The sequence below is a fragment of the Triticum aestivum genome, chromosome 5A, assembly GCF_018294505.1.
Source record: "Triticum aestivum cultivar Chinese Spring chromosome 5A, IWGSC CS RefSeq v2.1, whole genome shotgun sequence".
Classification (NCBI taxonomy): domain Eukaryota; kingdom Viridiplantae; phylum Streptophyta; class Magnoliopsida; order Poales; family Poaceae; genus Triticum; species Triticum aestivum.
Window position 1 is genome coordinate 63,767,293 of NC_057806.1, and position 18,711 is coordinate 63,786,003.

Here is an 18,711-nt window from a genome sequence, read left to right on the forward strand (position 1 = left end):
GGGGGCTTAGCTGCAGTCCAAGCACTCGCCTAAGTTGTGAAAATCCTACCGAGTGGTAAGCCAGCCTTCCACTCGGAGGCTTAGCTGCGACCTCGTGCTCGCCTAAGTTATCAAAATCCTACCGACTGAAGAGCAATCCTCCCACTCGGAGGCTTAGCTGCAGCCTCGTGCTCGCCTAAGTTATCAAAATCCTACCGAGTGGTAAGCCAACCTTCCACTCGGAGGCTTAGCTGCAGCCTCGTGCTCGCCTAAGTTACAAAAAACCTACCGAGTGAAGAGCGACCCTCTCACTCGGAAGCTTAGCTGCAGCCCAGTGCTCGCCTAAGTGGACCAAAGAATAGGTCGATTGCAGAAAAGGCGCCTTGCTTTGAACCTGCAAAAGACATTTTGAGCCGAAGGCAATCATATTCAAGCGCCAAATTCAAGTTTGAATTGATATCTAAAGGAACCGAAAGTGCTCAGGCGTCAAGCCTGTTAAAGTTTGTCGGTTACAATTCCACTCGGCATACCGAGGCAAATTTAAAGAGTCGAGCCAGAAGAAGTTTTTTACCCCTCCTGAGGAGGGCTGGAAGGTGCAACAAATTCATCAAGGTCAATTCCGTCGGCGATCCGAGTGGCAGCTGCAAGGAAAGTCTCCATAAAAGACCTGAAGTCGTGCTTCTTGGTATTGGCCACCCGAAGAGCCGCCAGCTTCTCCTCTCGTGCATCTTTGCAGTGAACTCGGGCCAGACACAGAGCGACATCTGCACCACACCGAGCCGAGGACTTCTTCCACTCTTGCACTCGACCAGGGATCGTGTTCAAGCGGGCCATCAGCGACTCAAGGTCATTCTGAAGTGTCTCCTCAGGCCAGAGCGTCGAGTCGATGCGAGATGTGGCGGCCTTCAGCCTTGCGAGATAGTCCACGACAGCTGCAACGCGAGACTCCAGTCGGAAAACATCCATGGCAACTTCGTCGTTCACCGGAGAATTGACGGGGTCAAGGTTTGGCTCCAGTCGGCTGGTTTCCTCTTCAAAGTTTTGACAAAATTCTGCAAGGGTGATCACTAAGTCAAGGGGATAGTCGAATGGAAAAAGCCACAACTGGAAATATTTGCCAAACATGGAGGTTTACCTTCAAGCATAAGAAACAGCTTCTTGGCAAGGCCACTCAGGAAGGCCTCCAGTTCAGTTTTCTTCTCAGTCAATTTGCTGACTTGGTCGGTCAAGGCAGCTTTGTCAGTTCTCAGTCGACTGACTTCCTTGTTGGCAATCCCAAGAGCAGTTTTCAGGTTGGTATTGTCTTGTTCGAGCTTGGTGACTGAAGCTAACTTCTTGTCAGCAAGCTTGATCTTCTCAGCTAGCTCAAGGTCTTTCTTCTGCTGGGCCTCCCTTACCTTACCTGCAAGTCACAGCAAGATCAGATGCTGAAACAAGCAAGGGGAAAAGCGGTCGTCAGAGTCTCACCAAACATACCTTCAGTCTCCTCCTTTGCCTTTGCCAGCTTCTCCTGAACCAGCTTCAAGCTCAGCTCGACTTGAGTATGCTTCTGTTCCAGCTCTGAGTAGCGAGCCACAAGATCACAGGAGTTCTGCGAAGAACCAATCGACTAAACGTCAAACGTAACTCACTTCCGAGTGAAAAAGGGAAAAACACACGTTTCTAAGACTACAGCCGAATACAAGCATTCGACCGTAGTCTCGGGGACTACACCCAGTGGGTGCACTCAGCGTGCCCCCACTAATCCTGTTGAAGACAAAGTCGAACAGTCGACCTCAAAAAAAAAACAGTGTGCGAGACGCATTCTCTAAGACTGTGATCAACTGCAAGCAGTCGACCACAGTCTCGGGGACTACACCCAGTGGGTGCACTCAGCGTGCCCCCACCGGTTTGCGAAATCCAGTCGACCAGTCGACTGACAGAAGATTGACATCATAAAGCCTAAGGCCGACTGCCAGCAGTCGACCTTAGCCTTGGGGAATACACCCAGTGGGTGCACTCAGCGTGCCCCCACCGGTTTGCGAAATCCAGTCGACCAGTCGACTCACAGAAGATTGACATCATAAAGCCTAAGGCCGACTGCCAGCAGTCGACCTTAGCCTTGGGGACTACACCCAGCGGGTGCACTCAGCGTGCCCCCGCTAACACGGAGTTTATTCGACACACCCAGTGGGTGACTAATATAAATTCCGGAAAAGAAAAGTTCTTGGTAGCATATCCAACAGAACAAACAGAGGTCGACTGACCTGGACATTGCTTTGGAGGGCAGAACTGGCGTCATAAGCTGCCTGGCTCGCGTCCCGGATGGTCTTCAGCTGCTCCATCATGAGTCCCGCCTGGCGTATCGCCTCCTTCGCTGCGCCAGCTTGGTCCTCTGGGCCGTGGTGCGTCGTGAAGAGGGAAGGCTGCTGAACACTCGTCAGTGGATTCGCGAAGGACACCGTGTGTCGAGTGGTGTTCTCTTCCTCCACAGTCAGAATTTCAGGCGCCGGCACATCCTGAGGCACCTTACTGGAGGACGCTTTCCGACTCCTCCTGTGCTTCAGCGGCTCTTCATCCTCATCATCATCAGGAAGATCGATAACAGTGTTGGGTGGAGCTGCGGAGAAGGATCAGGATCAGAGATCGCGAGTCAGTCGACTAAGAATGGTATTAAGTACACAGTACCTGGATTCGAAGTTGCTGCATCCTCCATCTCGTGGTCATCGGCCCGGGCCGAGGTCTCAGAAGTAGCAGCACTGCAATTCCAAAGGATCAGTCGACTAACCTCAGCGTCGACCAGAGATAAAGTTCACACAGAATAAGAGAATATGAGCAACACAATTACCCTGATATGGTGGGGATGGACACCTTCATCTTCGGCAGGAGCTTGGTCGGCTTCGATGAGGCCGCCCTGGGCTGCTTCGGCGCCTTTTCAGTCGGCGCCGGAGAGGTGGTCCGAGGGCGCTTGGTCGACTGAGTGGCGGTCGCAACCCCCTTACCACGTTCGGTCGAAGGGTCGTGGACAAGCTTCGACCGCCTTTCTGAGCGCGGTGGAACGACCTCCTCCTCCTCTTCTTCCTCGTCCTCGATGTCGTCTTCATCACCTTCATCATCATCATCGTCGTCATCATCCCCTGCAGCATCCGAATCCCACTCCTCCTCTTCCTGGCTCTCGCCCCCGCTCGCCTCGCCCCCGCTCGCCTCGCCTTCCTCAGTCGAGGCTTGTGCCCCATTGGGCATCGAGTACAGCTCGGTGAGGGCCTAGCAGATGCCCAAACAAGGATCAGTCGACCAGTCGGCAGGGTTAACAGAAATGAATACGACAAGGACTCAGTGGAGGGCAGAGCAAGTGTACCTTGTTTGGGTTGCTGTTGTGGTCGAGTGGAGGAATCCTTCTGGCTCCGCGCGGGTTGTCCCTGTTTCCGGTAACGGCTACCATCCATCTTTCCAGAGTGACATCGTCGACTTCTTCTGGATGGACTCTAGTCTCGTCTTCGGGCCCACAGTACAACCACATGCAGTGGCTCCGGAATTGAAGGGGTTGGATGCGACGCCTGAGGAAGACCTCCAGAAGATCCATGCCCGTCACCCCCTCCCGAACCAACTGCACCACGCGCTCCATCAACATCTTCACGTCGGCTTTCTCCTCCGGAATCAGCTTCAGAGGGGAGGGCTTGTTCACTCGGTCCATGGTAAACGAAGGGAGTCCACTCGACTGCCCTGGCGTCGACTGGACCTGGCAGTAGAACCAAGTCGACTGCCAGCCTCTGACGGACTCGGGAAAGCTCATGGGCGGGAAGGTGCTATTATTCCTCACCTGAATCCCCAGGCCCCCACACATTTGGACGACTCGGGTCTTCTCATCACCTGGGCTAGCCTTCTTCACGGTCTGAGAGCGACACGTGAAGATACGTTTGAACAAACCCCAGTGCGGTCGGCAGCCCAAGAAACCCTCACACATGGACACGAATGCAGCAAGATAGGCAATGGAGTTTGGGGTAAAGTGGTGGAGCTGCGCTCCAAAGAAATTCAAGAAGCCACGGAAGAAAATGCTTGGCGGCAAGGAAAACCCACGATCAACATGAGTGGCCAGAAGCACACACTCACCCTCTTCTGGCTGTGGCTGCCACTCCTTCCCCGGCAACCTCGCAGCTCCGTGAGGGATCAAGCCCTCGTTGGCCATGTCGAGGAGGTCCTTCTCCGTGATGGTCGACTGGATCCAGTCTCCTTGGACCCAGCCTTTCGGCAGGCGGGATCTGGACGAGGACCCTCTGCGGCTGGTGGATCTCCCCTTCGCCTTCTCCGATGCCGACGCCTTCTTGGCACGCTCCAGCGCCGCCGTCTTCTCCTTGGCCATGGTCGCCGGTGAGATACACGAAGGGAAGTGGTGCGGGGGCGAGAGCGAGCGCGCTGAGCAGGGAGGAAGAAAGCAGAGGGAGAAAGGGAGAATGCTGAGGCGCAGCACAGAAATCCTCGCCGGGCACATTTATAAGGTCCCTTCCGAGTGACTGACATGTGGGCCCGGTCGATCTAATCATATCTGGGAGCAGTTATGGGGACTGGATACGTGGCGAAAAAGGCGGCGCGGAGATCGAGGCGTCTATGCCTCGTCCCATCCGAACGCCGCGGTCTGCCCCGCTTCGCGCGCGCCCCCAAATTTTGCACCCCGCGGAATCCGCGAGCAACAAATCAGTCTGTCAGACGCGGTGTTTCCGGCGATCCGTCGCTCGGAGATCGTCGAAGCTCGAAAGATCACTCGACGCAAAAATAGAATGGATCGAGTCGACCGAAGACAAATTGCTCCCTGTCAACGAAGAGATTCTTTGATCCAGAACAGCGCACAACTAGAGCGCAAAGGTTAATCGGAAACGACATCAACTCCTTCTTCACTCGAAGCCTCAATCCATTCGGGGGCTAATGATGGGGTTATGTACCTAGGGTAGGGTCATGGACCTGTTCCAAGTAACTTACCCTAGGACATCCTTAGAAGAGGTCGCCTTCCAGTCGACCAACGAGGATTCACTCGACTGGTCTGAAGGACTCGACCACGAAGACTCACTCGACCACCAGGAGGTCAAGAGGCACTCTGCACCGCAACGGCCTGTAATTAAGTAGACTTTATGATAGTAAAGGCACTTTATGTGGGGCGTTACCAGTAACGCCCCAGACTTAACTCACCTTAAACCCTCTCCTACGTGGGCTGGCTGGGGTCCTGGCGCACTCTATATAAGCCACCCCCCTCCACAGGCAGGAGGGTTCGGCACCTTGTAATCCATACATTCATAATCCACTCGACCGCCTCCGGGCTCCGAGACGTAGGGCTGTTACTTCTTCCGAGAAGGGCCTGAACTCGTACATCCTTTGTGCTTACAACCTCTCCATAGCTAGGACCTTGCCTCTCCATACCTACCCCCCACTCTACTGTCAGGCTTAGAACCACGACAATCGCATCCGACATGTTACCCCCGGCTTCATCCCTTATGCTTCCCACTCCCACGTCCGCTACAAAGAAGGCCGTACATTCTTACTATCATTACAACCGTTGCCTGCTAATGGATAATGCCCTATACTACTTACTCTCTCGCTCAACTACGAAGACGAGTTTACTACGATTTCCACCCCTCCCTCTATACCGCGGCAACACGTTTTTACACCCCTTTCAGAACGCGCTTTTCGCGCCCCAACTCTCCCTAGACGCGTGACTAATGAGCTCCGAGCTAAAACATATCGCAAATGTCAAAAATATGATGACAGGCTTAATATATATCACGCACGTGCGTTCTGTTCCTCACGTACGTACAAAAATAATTAAAAAAGGGAGTGCAACACGAGGACTTCCCAGGAGGTCACCCATCCTAGTACTACTCTCGTCCAAGCACGCTTAACTTCAGAGTTCTGATAAGATCCGGTGCTTTAGTGCTGGTATGATCGCATCCGACATGTTACCCCCGGCTTCATCCCTTATGCTTCCCACTCCCACGTCCGCTACAAAGACGGTCGTACATTCTTACTATCATTACAACCGTCGCCTACTAATGGATAATGCCCTATACTACTTACTCTCTCGCTCAACTACGAAGACGAGTTTACCACGATTTCCACCCCTCCCTCTATACCGCAGCAACACGTATTTTACACCCCTTTCAGAACGCGCTTTTCGCGCCCCAACTCTCCCTAGACGCGTGACTAATGAGCTCCGAGCTAAAACATATCGCAAATGTCAAAAATATGATGACAGGCTTAATATATATCACGCACGTGCGTTCTGTTCCTCACGTACGTACAAAAATAATTAAAAAAGGGAATGCAACACGAGGACTTCCCGGGAGGTCACCCATCCTAGTACTACTCTCGCCCAAGCACGCTTAACTTCGGAGTTCTGATGGGATCCGGTGCTTTAGTGCTAGTATGGTCGCATCCGACATGTTACCCCCGGCTTCATCCCTTATGCTTCCCACTCCCACGTCCGCTACAAAGAAGGCCGTACGTTCTTACTATCATTACAACCGTGGCCTACTAATGGATAATGCCCTATACTACTTACTCTCTCGCTCAACTACGAAGACGAGTTTACCACGATTTCCACCCCTCCCTCTATACCGGGGCAACACGTATTTTACACCCCTTTCAGACCGCGCTTTTCGCGCCCCAACTCTCCCTAGACGCGTGACTAATGAGCTCCGAGCTAAAACATATCGCAAATGTCAAAAATATGATGACATGCTTAATATATATCACGCACGTGCGTTCTGTTCCTCACGTACGTACAAAAATAAATCAAAAAGGGAATGCAACACGAGGACTTCCCAGGAGGTCACCCATCCTAGTACTACTCTCTCCCAAGCACGCTTAACTTCGGAGTTCTGATGGGATCCGGTGCTTTAGTGCTGGTATGATCGCATCCGACATGTTACCCCCGGCTTCATCCCTTATGCTTCCCACTCCCACGTCCGCTACAAAGACGGCCGTACATTCTTACTATCATTACAACCGTCGCCTACTAATGGATAATGCCCTATACTACTTACTCTCTCGCTCAACTACGAAGACGAGTTTACCACAATTTCCACCCCTCCCTCTATACCGCAGCAACACGTATTGTAGACCCCTTTCAGAACGCGATTTTCGCGCCCCAACTCTCCCTAGACGCGTGACTGATGAGCTCCGAGCTAAAACATATCGCAAATGTCAAAAATATGATGACAGGCTTAATATATATCACGCACGTGCATTCTGTTCCTCACGTACGTACAAAAATAATTAAAAAAGGGAATGCAACACGAGGACTTCCAAGGAGGTCACCCATCCTAGTACTACTCTCGCCCAAGCACGCTTAACTTCGGAGTTCTGATGGGATCCGGTGCTTTAGTGCTGGTATGATCGCATCCGACATGTTACCCCCGGCTTCATCCCTTATGCTTCCCACTCCCACGTCCGCTACAAAGACGGCCGTACATTCTTACTATCATTACAACCGTTGCCTACTAATGGATAATGCCCTATACTACTTACTCTCTCGCTCAACAACGAAGACGAGTTTACCACGATTTCCACCCCTCCCACTATACCGCGGCAACACGTATTTTACACCCCTTTCAGAACGCGCTTTTCGCGCCCCAACTCTCCCAAGACGCGTGACTAATGAGCTCCGAGCTAAAACATATCTCAAATGTCAAAAATATGAATATAGGCTTAATATATATCACGCACGTGCGTTCTGTTCCTCACGTACGTACAAAAATAATTAAAAAAGGGAATGCAACACGAGGACTTCCCAGAAGGTCACCCATCCTAGTACTACTCTCGCCCAAGCACGCTTAACTTCGGAGTTCTGATGGGATCCGGTGCTTTAGTGCTGGTATGATCGCATCCAACATGTTACCCCCGGCTTCATCCCTTATGCTTCCCACTCCCACGTCCGCTACAAAGACGGCCGTACATTCTTACTATCATTACAACCGTCGCCTACTAATGGATAATGCCCTATACTACTTACTCTCTCGCTCAACTACGAAGACGAGTTTACCACAATTTCCACCCCTCCCTCTATACCGCAGCAACACGTATTTTACACCCCTTTCAGAACGCGCTTTTCGCGCCCCAACTCTCCCTAGACGCCTGACTAATGAGCTCCGAGCTAAAACATATCGCAAATGTCAAAAATATGATGACATGCTTAATATATATCACGCACGTGCGTTCTGTTCCTCACGTACGTACAAAAATAATTAAAAAAGGGAATGCAACACGAGGACTTCCCCGGAGGTCACCCATCCTAGTACTACTCTCGCCCAAGCACGCTTAACTTCGGAGTTCTGATGGGATCCGATGCTTTAGTGCTGGTATGATCGCATCCGACATGTTACCCCCGGCTTCATCCCTTATGCTTCCCACTCCCATGTCCGCTACAAAGACGGCCGTACATTGTTACTATCATTACAACCGTCGCCTACTAATGGATAATGCCCTATACTACTTACTCTCTCGCTCAACTACGAAGACGAGTTTACCACGATTTCCACCCCTCCCTCTATACCGCAACAACACGTATTTTACACCCCTTTCAGAACGCGCTTTTCGCGTCCCAACTCTCCCTAGACGCGTGACTAATGAGCTCCGAGCTAAAACATATCGCAAATGTCAAAAATATGATGACAGGCTTAATATATATCACGCACGTGCGTTCTGTTCCTCACGTACGTACAAAAATAATTAAAAAAGGGAATGCAACACGAGGACTTCCCAGGAGGTCACCCATCCTAGTACTACTCTCGCCCAAGCACGCTTAACTTCGGAGTTCTGATGGGATCCGGTGCTTTAGTGCTGGTATGATCGCATCCGACATGTTACCCCCGGCTTCATCCCTTATGCTTCCCACTCCCACGTCCGCTACAAAGACGGCCGTACATTCTTACTATCATTACAACCATCGCCTACTAATGGATAATGCCCTATACTACTTACTCTCTCGCTCAACTACGAAGACGAGTTTACCATGATTTCCACCCCTCCCTCTATACCGCAGCAACACGTATTTTACACCCCTTTCAGAACGCGCTTTTCGCGCTCCAACTCTCCCTAGACGCGTGCCTAATGATCTCCGAGCTAAAACATATCGCAAATGTCAAAAATATGATGACAGGCTTAATATATATCACACACGTGCGTTCTGTTCCTCACGTACGTACAAAAATAATTAAAAAAGGGAATGCAACACGAAGACTTCCCAGGAGGTCACCCATCCTATTACTACTCTCGCCCAAGCACGCTTAACTTCGGAGTTCTGATGGGATCTGATGCTTTAGTGCTGGTATGATCGCATCCGACATGTTACCCCCGGCTTCATCCCTTATGCTTCCCACTCCCACGTCCGCTACAAAGACGGCCGTACATTCTTACTACCATTACAACTGTCGCCTACTAATGGATAATGCCCTATACTACTTACTCTCTCACTCAACTACGAAGACGAGTTTACGACGATTTCCACCCCTCCCTCTATACCGCAGCAACACGTATTTTACACCCCTTTCAGAATGCGCTTTTCGCGCCCCAACTCTCCCTAGACGCGTGACTAATGAGCTCCGAGCTAAAACATATCGCAAATGTCAAAAATATGATGACAGGCTTAATATATATCACGCACGTGCGTTCTGTTCCTCACGTACGTACAAAAATAATTAAAAAAGGGAATGCAACACGAGGACTTCCCGGGAGGTCACCCATCCTAGTACTACTCTCGCCCAAGCACGCTTAACTTCGGAGTTCTGATGGGATCCGGTGCTTTAGTGCTGGTATGGTCGCATCCGACATGTTACCCCCGGCTTCATCCCTTATGCTTCCCACTCCCACGTCCGCTACAAAGAAGGCCGTACATTCTTACTATCATTACAACCGTGGCCTACTAATGGATAATGCCCTATACTACTTACTCTCTCGCTCAACTACGAAGACGAGTTTACCACGATTTCCACCCCTCCCTCTATACCGGGGCAACACGTATTTTACACCCCTTTCAGACCGCGCTTTTCGCGCCCCAACTCTCCCTAGACGCGTGACTAATGAGCTCCGAGCTAAAACATATCGCAAATGTCAAAAATATGATGACATGCTTAATATATATCACGCACGTGCGTTCTGTTCCTCACGTACGTACAAAAATAAATCAAAAAGGGAATGCAACACGAGGACTTCCCAGGAGGTCACCCATCCTAGTACTACTCTCTCCCAAGCACGCTTAACTTCGGAGTTCTGATGGGATCCGGTGCTTTAGTGCTGGTATGATCGCATCCGACATGTTACCCCCGGCTTCATCCCTTATGCTTCCCACTCCCACGTCCGCTACAAAGACGGCCGTACATTCTTACTATCATTACAACCGTCGCCTACTAATGGATAATGCCCTATACTACTTACTCTCTCGCTCAACTACGAAGACGAGTTTACCACAATTTCCACCCCTCCCTCTATACCGCAGCAACACGTATTGTACACCCCTTTCAGAACGCGATTTTCGCGCCCCAACTCTCCCTAGACGCGTGACTGATGAGCTCCGAGCTAAAACATATCGCAAATGTCAAAAATATGATGACAGGCTTAATATATATCACGCACGTGCATTCTGTTCCTCACGTACATACAAAAATAATTAAAAAAGGGAATGCAACACGAGGACTTCCAAGGAGGTCACCCATCCTAGTACTACTCTCGCCCAAGCACGCTTAACTTCGGAGTTCTGATGGGATCCGGTGCTTTAGTGCTGGTATTATCGCATCCGACATGTTACCCCCGGCTTCATCCCTTATGCTTCCCACTCCCACGTCCGCTACAAAGACGGCCGTACATTCTTACTATCATTACAACCGTTGCCTACTAATGGATAATGCCCTATACTACTTACTCTCTCGCTCAACTACGAAGACGAGTTTACCACGATTTCCACCCCTCCCTCTATACCGCGGCAACACGTATTTTACACCCCTTTCAGAACGCGCTTTTCGCGCCCCAACTCTCCCTAGACGCGTGACTAATGAGCTCCGAGCTAAAACATATCTCAAATGTCAAAAATATGAATATAGGCTTAATATATATCACGCACGTGCGTTCTGTTCCTCACGTACGTACAAAAATAATTAAAAAAGGGAATGCAACACGAGGACTTCCCAGAAGGTCACCCATCCTAGTACTACTCTCGCCCAAGCACGCTTAACTTCGGAGTTCTGATGGGATCCGGTGCTTTAGTGCTGGTATGATCGCATCCAACATGTTACCCCCGGCTTCATCCCTTATGCTTCCCACTCCCACGTCCGCTACAAAGACGGCCGTACATTCTTACTATCATTACAACCGTCGCCTACTAATGGATAATGCCCTATACTACTTACTCTCTCGCTCAACTACGAAGACGAGTTTACCACGATTTCCACCCCTCCCTCTATACCGCAGCAACACGTATTTTACACCCCTTTCAGAACGCGCTTTTCGCGCCCCAACTCTCCCTAGACGCGTGCCTAATGATCTCCGAGCTAAAACATATCGCAAATGTCAAAAATATGATGACAGGCTTAATATATATCACACACGTGCGTTCTGTTCCTCACGTACGTACAAAAATAATTAAAAAAGGGAATGCAACACGAAGACTTCCCAGGAGGTCACCCATCCTAGTACTACTCTCGCCCAAGCACGCTTAACTTCGGAGTTCTGATGGGATTTGATGCTTTAGTGCTGGTATGATCGCATCCGACATGTTACCCCCGGCTTCATCCCTTATGCTTCCCACTCCCACGTCCGCTACAAAGACGGCCGTACATTCTTACTACCATTACAACTGTCGCCTACTAATGGATAATGCCCTATACTACTTACTCTCTCACTCAACTACGAAGACGAGTTTACGACGATTTCCACCCCTCCCTCTATACCGCAGCAACACGTATTTTACACCCCTTTCAGAACGCGCTTTTCGCGCCCCAACTCTCCCTAGACGCGTGACTAATGAGATCCGAGCTAAAACATATCTCAAATGTCAAAAATATGATGACAGGCTTAATATATATCACGCACGTGCGTTCTGTTCCTCACGTACGTACAAAAATAATTAAAAAAGGGAATGCAACACGAGGACTTCCTCGGAGGTCACCCATCCTAGTACTACTCTCGCCCAAGCACGCTTAACTTCGGAGTTCTGATGGGATCCGGTGCTTTAGTGCTGGTATGATCGCATCCGACATGTTACCCCCGGCTTCATCCCTTATGCTTCCCACTCCCACGTCCGCTACAAAGACGGCCGTACATTCTTACTACCATTACAACCGTCGCCTACTAATGGATAATGCCCTATACTACTTACTCTCTCGCTCAACTACGAAGACGAGTTTACCACAATTTCCACCCCTCCCTCTATACCGCAGCAACACGTATTTTACACCCCTTTCAGAACGCGCTTTTCGCGCCCCAACTCTCCCTAGACGCGTGACTAATGAGCTCCGAGCTAAAACATATCGCAAATGTCAAAAATATGATGACATGCTTAATATATATCACGCACGTGCGTTCTGTTCCTCACGTACGTACAAAAATAATTAAAAAGGGAATGCAACACGAGGACTTCCCCGGAGGTCACCCATCCTAGTACTACTCTCGCCCAAGCACGCTTAACTTCGGAGTTCTGATGGGATCCGGTGCTTTAGTGCTGGTATGATCGCATCCGACATGTTACCCCCGGCTTCATACCTTATGCTTCCCACTCCCACGTCCGCTACAAAGACGGCCGTACATTGTTACTATCATTACAACCGTCGCCTACTAATGGATAATGCCCTATACTACTTACTCTCTCGCTCAACTACGAAGACGAGTTTACCACGATTTCCACCCCTCCCTCTATACCGCAACAACACGTATTTTACACCCCTTTCAGAACGCGCTTTTCGCGTCCCAACTCTCCCTAGACGCGTGACTAATGAGCTCCGAGCTAAAACATATCGCAAATGTCAAAAATATGATGACATGCTTAATATATATCACGCACGTGCGTTCTGTTCCTCACGTACGTACAAAAATAATTAAAAAAGGGAATGCAACACGAGGACTTCCCAGGAGGTCACCCATCCTAGTACTACTCTCGCCCAAGCACGCTTAACTTCGGAGTTCTGATGGGATCCGGTGCTTTAGTGCTGGTATGATCGCATCCGACATGTTACCCCCGGCTTTATCCCTTATGCTTCCCACTCCCACGTCCGCTACAAAGACGGCCGTACATTCTTACTATCATTACAACCGTCGCCTACTAATGGATAATGCCCTATACTACTTACTCTCTCGCTCAACTACGAAGACGAGTTTACCACGATTTCCACCCCTCCCTCTATACCGCAGCAACACGTATTTTACACCCCTTTCAGAACGCGCTTTTCGCGTCCCAACTCTCCCTAGACGCGTGACTAATGAGCTCCGAGCTAAAACATATCGCAAATGTCAAAAATATGATGACATGCTTAATATATATCACACACGTGCGTTCTGTTCCTCACGTACGTACAAAAATAATTAAAAAAGGGAATGCAACACGAGGACTTCCCAGGAGGTCACCCATCCTAGTACTACTCTCGCCCAAGCACGCTTAACTTCGGAGTTCTGATGGGATCCGGTGCTTTAGTGCTGGTATGATCGCATCCGACATGTTACCCCCGGCTTCATCCCTTATGCTTCCCACTCCCACGTCCGCTACAAAGACGGCCGTACATTCTTACTATCATTACAACCGTCGCCTACTAATGGATAATGCCCTATACTACTTACTCTCTCGCTCAACTACGAAGACGAGTTTACCACGATTTCCACCCCTCCCTCTATACCGCAGCAACACGTATTTTACACCCCTTTCAGAACGCGCTTTTCGCGCCCCAACTCTCCCTAGACGCGTGCCTAATGATCTCCGAGCTAAAACATATCGCAAATGTCAAAAATATGATGACAGGCTTAATATATATCACGCACGTGCGTTCTGTTCCTCACGTACGTACAAAAATAATTAAAAAAGGGAATGCAACACGAAGACTTCCCAGGAGGTCACCCATCCTAGTACTACTCTCGCCCAAGCACGCTTAACTTCGGAGTTCTGATGGGATCCGGTGCTTTAGTGCTGGTATGATCGCATCCGACATGTTACCCCCGGCTTCATCCCTTATGCTTCCCACTCCCACGTCCGCTACAAAGACGGCCGTACATTCTTACTATCATTACAACCGTCGCCTACTAATGGATAATGCCCTATACTACTTACTCTCTCGCTCAACTACGAAGACGAGTTTACGACGATTTCCACCCCTCCCTCTATACCGCAGCAACACGTATTTTACACCCCTTTCAGAACGCGCTTTTCGCGCCCCAGCTCTCCCTAGACGCGGGACTAATGAGCTTCGAGCTAAAACATATCTCAAATGTCAAAAATATGATGACAGGCTTAATATATATCACGCACGTGCGTTCTGTTCCTCACGCACGTACAAAAATAATTAAAAAAGGGAATGCAACACGAGGACTTCCCAGGAGGTCACCCATCCTAGTACTACTCTCGCCCAAGCACGCTTAACTTCGGAGTTCTGATGGGATCCGGTGCTTTAGTGCTGGTATGATCGCATCCGACATGTTACCCCCGGCTTCATCCCTTATGCTTCCCACTCCCACGTCCGCTACAAAGAAGGCCGTACATTCTTACTATCATTACAACCGTTGCCTACTAATGGATAATGCCCTATACTACTTACTCTCTCGCTCAACTACGAGGACGAGTTTACCACGATTTCCACCCCTCCCTCTATACCGCGGCAACACGTATTTTACACCCCTTTCAGAACGCGCTTTTCGCGCACCAACTCTCCCTAGACGCGTGACTAATGAGCTCCGAGCTAAAACATATCGCAAATGTCAAAAATATGATGACATGCTTAATATATATCACGCACGTGCGTTCTGTTCCTCACGTACGTACAAAAATAATTAAAAAAGGGAGTGCAACACGAGGACTTCCCAGGAGGTCACCCATCCTAGTACTACTCTCGCCCAAGCACGCTTAACTTCGGAGTTCTGATGGGATCCGGTGCTTTAGTGCTGGTATGATCGCATCCGACATGTTACCCCCGGCTTCATCCCTTATGCTTCCCACTCCCACGTCCGCTACAAAGAAGGCCGTACATTCTTACTATCATTACAACCGTTGCCTACTAATGGATAATGCCCTATACTACTTACTCTCTCGCTCAACTACGAAGACGAGTTTACCACGATTTCCACCCCTCCCTCTATACCGCGGCAACACGTATTTTACACCCCTTTCAGAACGCGCTTTTCGCGCACCAACTCTCCCTAGACGCGTGACTAATGAGCTCCGAGCTAAAACATATCGCAAATGTCAAAAATATGATGACATGCTTAATATATATCACGCACGTGCGTTCTGTTCCTCACGTACGTACAAAAATAATTAAAAAAGGGAGTGCAACACGAGGACTTCCCAGGAGGTCACCCATCCTAGTACTACTCTCACCCAAGCACGCTTAACTTCAGAGTTCTGATGGGATCCGGTGCTTTAGTGCTGGTATGATCGCATCCGACATGTTACCCCCGGCTTTATCCCTTATGCTTCCCACTCCCACGTCCGCTACAAAGACGGCCGTACATTCTTACTATTATTACAACCGTCGCCTACTAATGGATAATGCCCTATACTACTTACTCTCTCGCTCAACTACGAAGACGAGTTTACCACGATTTCCACCCCTCCCTCTATACCGCAGCAACACGTATTTTACACCCCTTTCAGAACGCGCTTTTCGCGCCCCAACTCTCCCTAGACGCGTGACTAATGAGCTCCGAGCTAAAACATATCGCAAATGTCAAAAATATGATGACAGGCTTAATATATATCACGCACGTGCGTTCTGTTCCTCACGTACGTACAAAAATAATTAAAAAAGGGAATGCAACACGAGGACTTCCCAGGAGGTCACCCATCCTAGTACTACTTTCGCCCAAGCACGCTTAACTTCGGCCTAGTACTACTTTCGCCCAAGCACGCTTAACTTCGGAGTTCTGATGGGATCCGGTGCTTTAGTGCTGGTATGGCCGCATCCGACATGTTACCCCCGGCTTCATCCCTTATGCTTCGCACTCCCACGTCCGCTACAAAGAAGGCCGTACATTCTTACTATCATTACAACCGTTGCCTACTAATGGATAATGCCCTATACTACTTACTCTCTCGCTCAACTACGAAGACGAGTTTACCACGATTTCCACTCCTCCCTCTATACCGCGGCAACACGTATTTTACACCCCTTTCAGAACGCGCTTTTCGCGCCCCAACTCTCCCTAGACGCGTGACTAATGAGCTCCGAGCTAAAACATATCGCAAATGTCAAAAATATGATGACAGGCTTAATATATATCACACACGTGCGTTCTGTTCCTCACGTACGTACAAAAATAAATAAAAAAGGGAATGCAACACGAGGACTTCCCAGGAGGTCACCCATCCTAGTACTACTCTCGCCCAAGCACGCTTAACTTCGGAGTTCTGATGGGATCCGGTGCTTTAGTGCTGGTATGATCGCATCCGACATGTTACCCCCGGCTTCATCCCTTATGCTTCCCACTCCCACGTCCGCTACAAAGACGGCCGTACATTCTTACTATCATTACAACCGTTGCCTACTAATGGATAATGCCCTATACTACTTACTCTCTCGCTCAACTACGAAGACGAGTTTACCACGATTTCCACCCCTCCCTCTATACCGCGGCAACACGTATTTTACACCCCTTTCAGAACGCGCTTTTCGCGCACCAACTCTCCCTAGACGCGTGACTAATGAGCTCCGAGCTAAAACATATCGCAAATGTCAAAAATATGATGACATGCTTAATATATATCACGCACGTGCGTTCTGTTCCTCACGTACGTACAAAAATAATTAAAAAAGGGAGTGCAACACGAGGACTTCCCAGGAGGTCACCCATCCTAGTACTACTCTCGCCCAAGCACGCTTAACTTCGGAGTTCTAATGGGATCCGGTGCTTTAGTGCTGGTATGATCGCATCCGACATGTTACACCCGGCTTCATCCCTTATGCTTCCCACTCCCACGTCCGCTACAAAGAAGGCCGTACATTCTTACTATCATTACAACCGTTGCCTACTAATGGATAATGCCCTATACTACTTACTCTCTCGCTCAACTACGAAGACGAGTTTACCACGATTTCCACCCCTCCCTCTATACCGCGGCAACACGTATTTTACACCCCTTTCAGAACGCGCTTTTCGCGCACCAACTCTCCCTAGACGCGTGACTAATGAGCTCCGAGCTAAAACATATCGCAAATGTCAAAAATATGATGACATGCTTAATATATATCACGCACGTGCGTTCTGTTCCTCACGTACGTACAAAAATAATTAAAAAAGGGAGTGCAACACGAGGACTTCCCAGGAGGTCACCCATCCTAGTATTACTCTCGCCCAAGCACGCTTAACTTCAGAGTTCTGATGGGATCCGGTGCTTTAGTGCTGGTATGATCGCATCCGACATGTTACCCCCGGCTTTATCCCTTATGCTTCCCACTCCCACGTCCGCTACAAAGACGGCCGTACATTCTTACTATCATTACAACCGTCGCCTACTAATGGATAATGCCCTATACTACTTACTCTCTCGCTCAACTACGAAGACGAGTTTACCACGATTTCCACCCCTCCCTCTATACCGCAGCAACACGTATTTTACACCCCTTTCAGAACGCGCTTTTCGCGCCCCAACTCTCCCTAGACGCGTGACTAATGAGCTCCGAGCTAAAACATATCGCAAATGTCAAAAATATGATGACAGGCTTAATATATATCACGCACGTGTGTTCTGTTCCTCACGTACGTACAAAAATAATTAAAAAAGGGAATGCAACACGAGGACTTCCCAGGAGGTCACCCATCCTAGTACTACTTTCGCCCAAGCACGCTTAACTTCGGCCTAGTACTACTTTCGCCCAAGCACGCTTAACTTCGGAGTTCTGATGGGATCCGGTGCTTTAGTGCTGGTATGGCCGCATCCGACATGTTACCCCCGGCTTCATCCCTTATGCTTCCCACTCCCACGTCCGCTACAAAGAAGGCCGTACATTCTTACTATCATTACAACCGTTGCCTACTAATGGATAATGCCCTATACTACTTACTCTCTCGCTCAACTACGAAGACGAGTTTACCACGATTTCCACTCCTCCCTCTATACCGCGGCAACACGTATTTTACACCCCTTTCAGAACGCGCTTTTCGCGCCCCAACTCTCCCTAGACGCGTGACTAATGAGCTCCGAGCTAAAACATATCGCAAATGTCAAAAATATGATGACAGGCTTAATATATATCACGCACGTGCGTTCTGTTCCTCACGTACGTACAAAAATAAATAAAAAAGGGAATGCAACACGAGGACTTCCCAGGAGGTCACCCATCCTAGTACTACTCTCGCCCAAGCACGCTTAACTTCGGAGTTCTGATGGGATCCGGTGCTTTAGTGCTGGTATGATCGCATCCGACATGTTACCCCCGGCTTCATCCCTTATGCTTCCCACTCCCACGTCCGCTAAAAAGACGGCCGTACATTCTTACTATCATTACAACCGTCGCCTACTAATGGATAATGCCCTATACTACTTACTCTCTCGCTCAACTACGAAGACGAGTTTACCAC

The 18,711-nt window shown here is 49.5% G+C and overlaps 25 non-coding genes and 2 pseudogenes across 25 annotated transcripts; all 27 read right to left on the bottom strand.

Annotated features, from left to right (window-relative positions):
* Window positions 1–5,778: 5,778 nt before the first annotated feature.
* Window positions 5,779–5,897, bottom strand: LOC123108809 (5S ribosomal RNA). The gene has a single exon (XR_006452139.1). It is a non-coding gene; the product is annotated as a 5S ribosomal RNA (ribosomal RNA).
* Window positions 5,898–6,262: 365 nt separating this feature from the next.
* LOC123109503 (5S ribosomal RNA) lies at window positions 6,263–6,381 on the bottom strand. Its single transcript, XR_006452730.1, has one exon. It is a non-coding gene; the product is annotated as a 5S ribosomal RNA (ribosomal RNA).
* A 365-nt stretch (window positions 6,382–6,746) lies between these two features.
* On the bottom strand, window positions 6,747–6,865 carry LOC123109728 (5S ribosomal RNA). The gene has a single exon (XR_006452969.1). It is a non-coding gene; the product is annotated as a 5S ribosomal RNA (ribosomal RNA).
* Window positions 6,866–7,230: 365 nt separating this feature from the next.
* LOC123109497 (5S ribosomal RNA) lies at window positions 7,231–7,349 on the bottom strand. Its single transcript, XR_006452724.1, has one exon. It is a non-coding gene; the product is annotated as a 5S ribosomal RNA (ribosomal RNA).
* A 365-nt stretch (window positions 7,350–7,714) lies between these two features.
* On the bottom strand, window positions 7,715–7,833 carry LOC123109363 (5S ribosomal RNA). The gene has a single exon (XR_006452598.1). It is a non-coding gene; the product is annotated as a 5S ribosomal RNA (ribosomal RNA).
* A 365-nt stretch (window positions 7,834–8,198) lies between these two features.
* LOC123109744 (5S ribosomal RNA) lies at window positions 8,199–8,317 on the bottom strand. The gene has a single exon (XR_006452984.1). It is a non-coding gene; the product is annotated as a 5S ribosomal RNA (ribosomal RNA).
* Window positions 8,318–8,682: 365 nt separating this feature from the next.
* LOC123108800 (5S ribosomal RNA) lies at window positions 8,683–8,801 on the bottom strand. The gene has a single exon (XR_006452128.1). It is a non-coding gene; the product is annotated as a 5S ribosomal RNA (ribosomal RNA).
* Window positions 8,802–9,166: 365 nt separating this feature from the next.
* LOC123108806 (5S ribosomal RNA) lies at window positions 9,167–9,285 on the bottom strand. Its single transcript, XR_006452136.1, has one exon. It is a non-coding gene; the product is annotated as a 5S ribosomal RNA (ribosomal RNA).
* Window positions 9,286–9,650: 365 nt separating this feature from the next.
* Window positions 9,651–9,769, bottom strand: LOC123109121 (5S ribosomal RNA). Its single transcript, XR_006452416.1, has one exon. It is a non-coding gene; the product is annotated as a 5S ribosomal RNA (ribosomal RNA).
* A 365-nt stretch (window positions 9,770–10,134) lies between these two features.
* LOC123109731 (5S ribosomal RNA) lies at window positions 10,135–10,253 on the bottom strand. Its single transcript, XR_006452971.1, has one exon. It is a non-coding gene; the product is annotated as a 5S ribosomal RNA (ribosomal RNA).
* Window positions 10,254–10,618: 365 nt separating this feature from the next.
* Window positions 10,619–10,737, bottom strand: LOC123109676 (5S ribosomal RNA). Its single transcript, XR_006452918.1, has one exon. It is a non-coding gene; the product is annotated as a 5S ribosomal RNA (ribosomal RNA).
* Window positions 10,738–11,102: 365 nt separating this feature from the next.
* On the bottom strand, window positions 11,103–11,221 carry LOC123109375 (5S ribosomal RNA). The gene has a single exon (XR_006452609.1). It is a non-coding gene; the product is annotated as a 5S ribosomal RNA (ribosomal RNA).
* Window positions 11,222–11,586: 365 nt separating this feature from the next.
* On the bottom strand, window positions 11,587–11,705 carry LOC123108815 (5S ribosomal RNA). Its single transcript, XR_006452146.1, has one exon. It is a non-coding gene; the product is annotated as a 5S ribosomal RNA (ribosomal RNA).
* A 365-nt stretch (window positions 11,706–12,070) lies between these two features.
* LOC123109687 (5S ribosomal RNA) lies at window positions 12,071–12,189 on the bottom strand. The gene has a single exon (XR_006452930.1). It is a non-coding gene; the product is annotated as a 5S ribosomal RNA (ribosomal RNA).
* Window positions 12,190–12,553: 364 nt separating this feature from the next.
* Window positions 12,554–12,672, bottom strand: LOC123109495 (5S ribosomal RNA). The gene has a single exon (XR_006452722.1). It is a non-coding gene; the product is annotated as a 5S ribosomal RNA (ribosomal RNA).
* A 365-nt stretch (window positions 12,673–13,037) lies between these two features.
* LOC123108811 (5S ribosomal RNA) lies at window positions 13,038–13,156 on the bottom strand. Its single transcript, XR_006452142.1, has one exon. It is a non-coding gene; the product is annotated as a 5S ribosomal RNA (ribosomal RNA).
* Window positions 13,157–13,521: 365 nt separating this feature from the next.
* Window positions 13,522–13,640, bottom strand: LOC123108822 (5S ribosomal RNA). Its single transcript, XR_006452155.1, has one exon. It is a non-coding gene; the product is annotated as a 5S ribosomal RNA (ribosomal RNA).
* A 365-nt stretch (window positions 13,641–14,005) lies between these two features.
* Window positions 14,006–14,124, bottom strand: LOC123109493 (5S ribosomal RNA). Its single transcript, XR_006452720.1, has one exon. It is a non-coding gene; the product is annotated as a 5S ribosomal RNA (ribosomal RNA).
* A 365-nt stretch (window positions 14,125–14,489) lies between these two features.
* Window positions 14,490–14,608, bottom strand: LOC123108834 (5S ribosomal RNA). The gene has a single exon (XR_006452168.1). It is a non-coding gene; the product is annotated as a 5S ribosomal RNA (ribosomal RNA).
* A 365-nt stretch (window positions 14,609–14,973) lies between these two features.
* On the bottom strand, window positions 14,974–15,092 carry LOC123109558 (5S ribosomal RNA). The gene has a single exon (XR_006452787.1). It is a non-coding gene; the product is annotated as a 5S ribosomal RNA (ribosomal RNA).
* Window positions 15,093–15,457: 365 nt separating this feature from the next.
* LOC123108680 (5S ribosomal RNA) lies at window positions 15,458–15,576 on the bottom strand. The gene has a single exon (XR_006452005.1). It is a non-coding gene; the product is annotated as a 5S ribosomal RNA (ribosomal RNA).
* A 365-nt stretch (window positions 15,577–15,941) lies between these two features.
* Window positions 15,942–16,097, bottom strand: LOC123108925 (uncharacterized; annotated as a pseudogene).
* Window positions 16,098–16,462: 365 nt separating this feature from the next.
* On the bottom strand, window positions 16,463–16,581 carry LOC123108845 (5S ribosomal RNA). Its single transcript, XR_006452181.1, has one exon. It is a non-coding gene; the product is annotated as a 5S ribosomal RNA (ribosomal RNA).
* A 365-nt stretch (window positions 16,582–16,946) lies between these two features.
* On the bottom strand, window positions 16,947–17,065 carry LOC123109626 (5S ribosomal RNA). The gene has a single exon (XR_006452858.1). It is a non-coding gene; the product is annotated as a 5S ribosomal RNA (ribosomal RNA).
* A 365-nt stretch (window positions 17,066–17,430) lies between these two features.
* Window positions 17,431–17,549, bottom strand: LOC123108701 (5S ribosomal RNA). Its single transcript, XR_006452026.1, has one exon. It is a non-coding gene; the product is annotated as a 5S ribosomal RNA (ribosomal RNA).
* A 365-nt stretch (window positions 17,550–17,914) lies between these two features.
* Window positions 17,915–18,070, bottom strand: LOC123108927 (uncharacterized; annotated as a pseudogene).
* Window positions 18,071–18,435: 365 nt separating this feature from the next.
* On the bottom strand, window positions 18,436–18,554 carry LOC123108856 (5S ribosomal RNA). The gene has a single exon (XR_006452194.1). It is a non-coding gene; the product is annotated as a 5S ribosomal RNA (ribosomal RNA).
* Window positions 18,555–18,711: the final 157 nt, after the last annotated feature.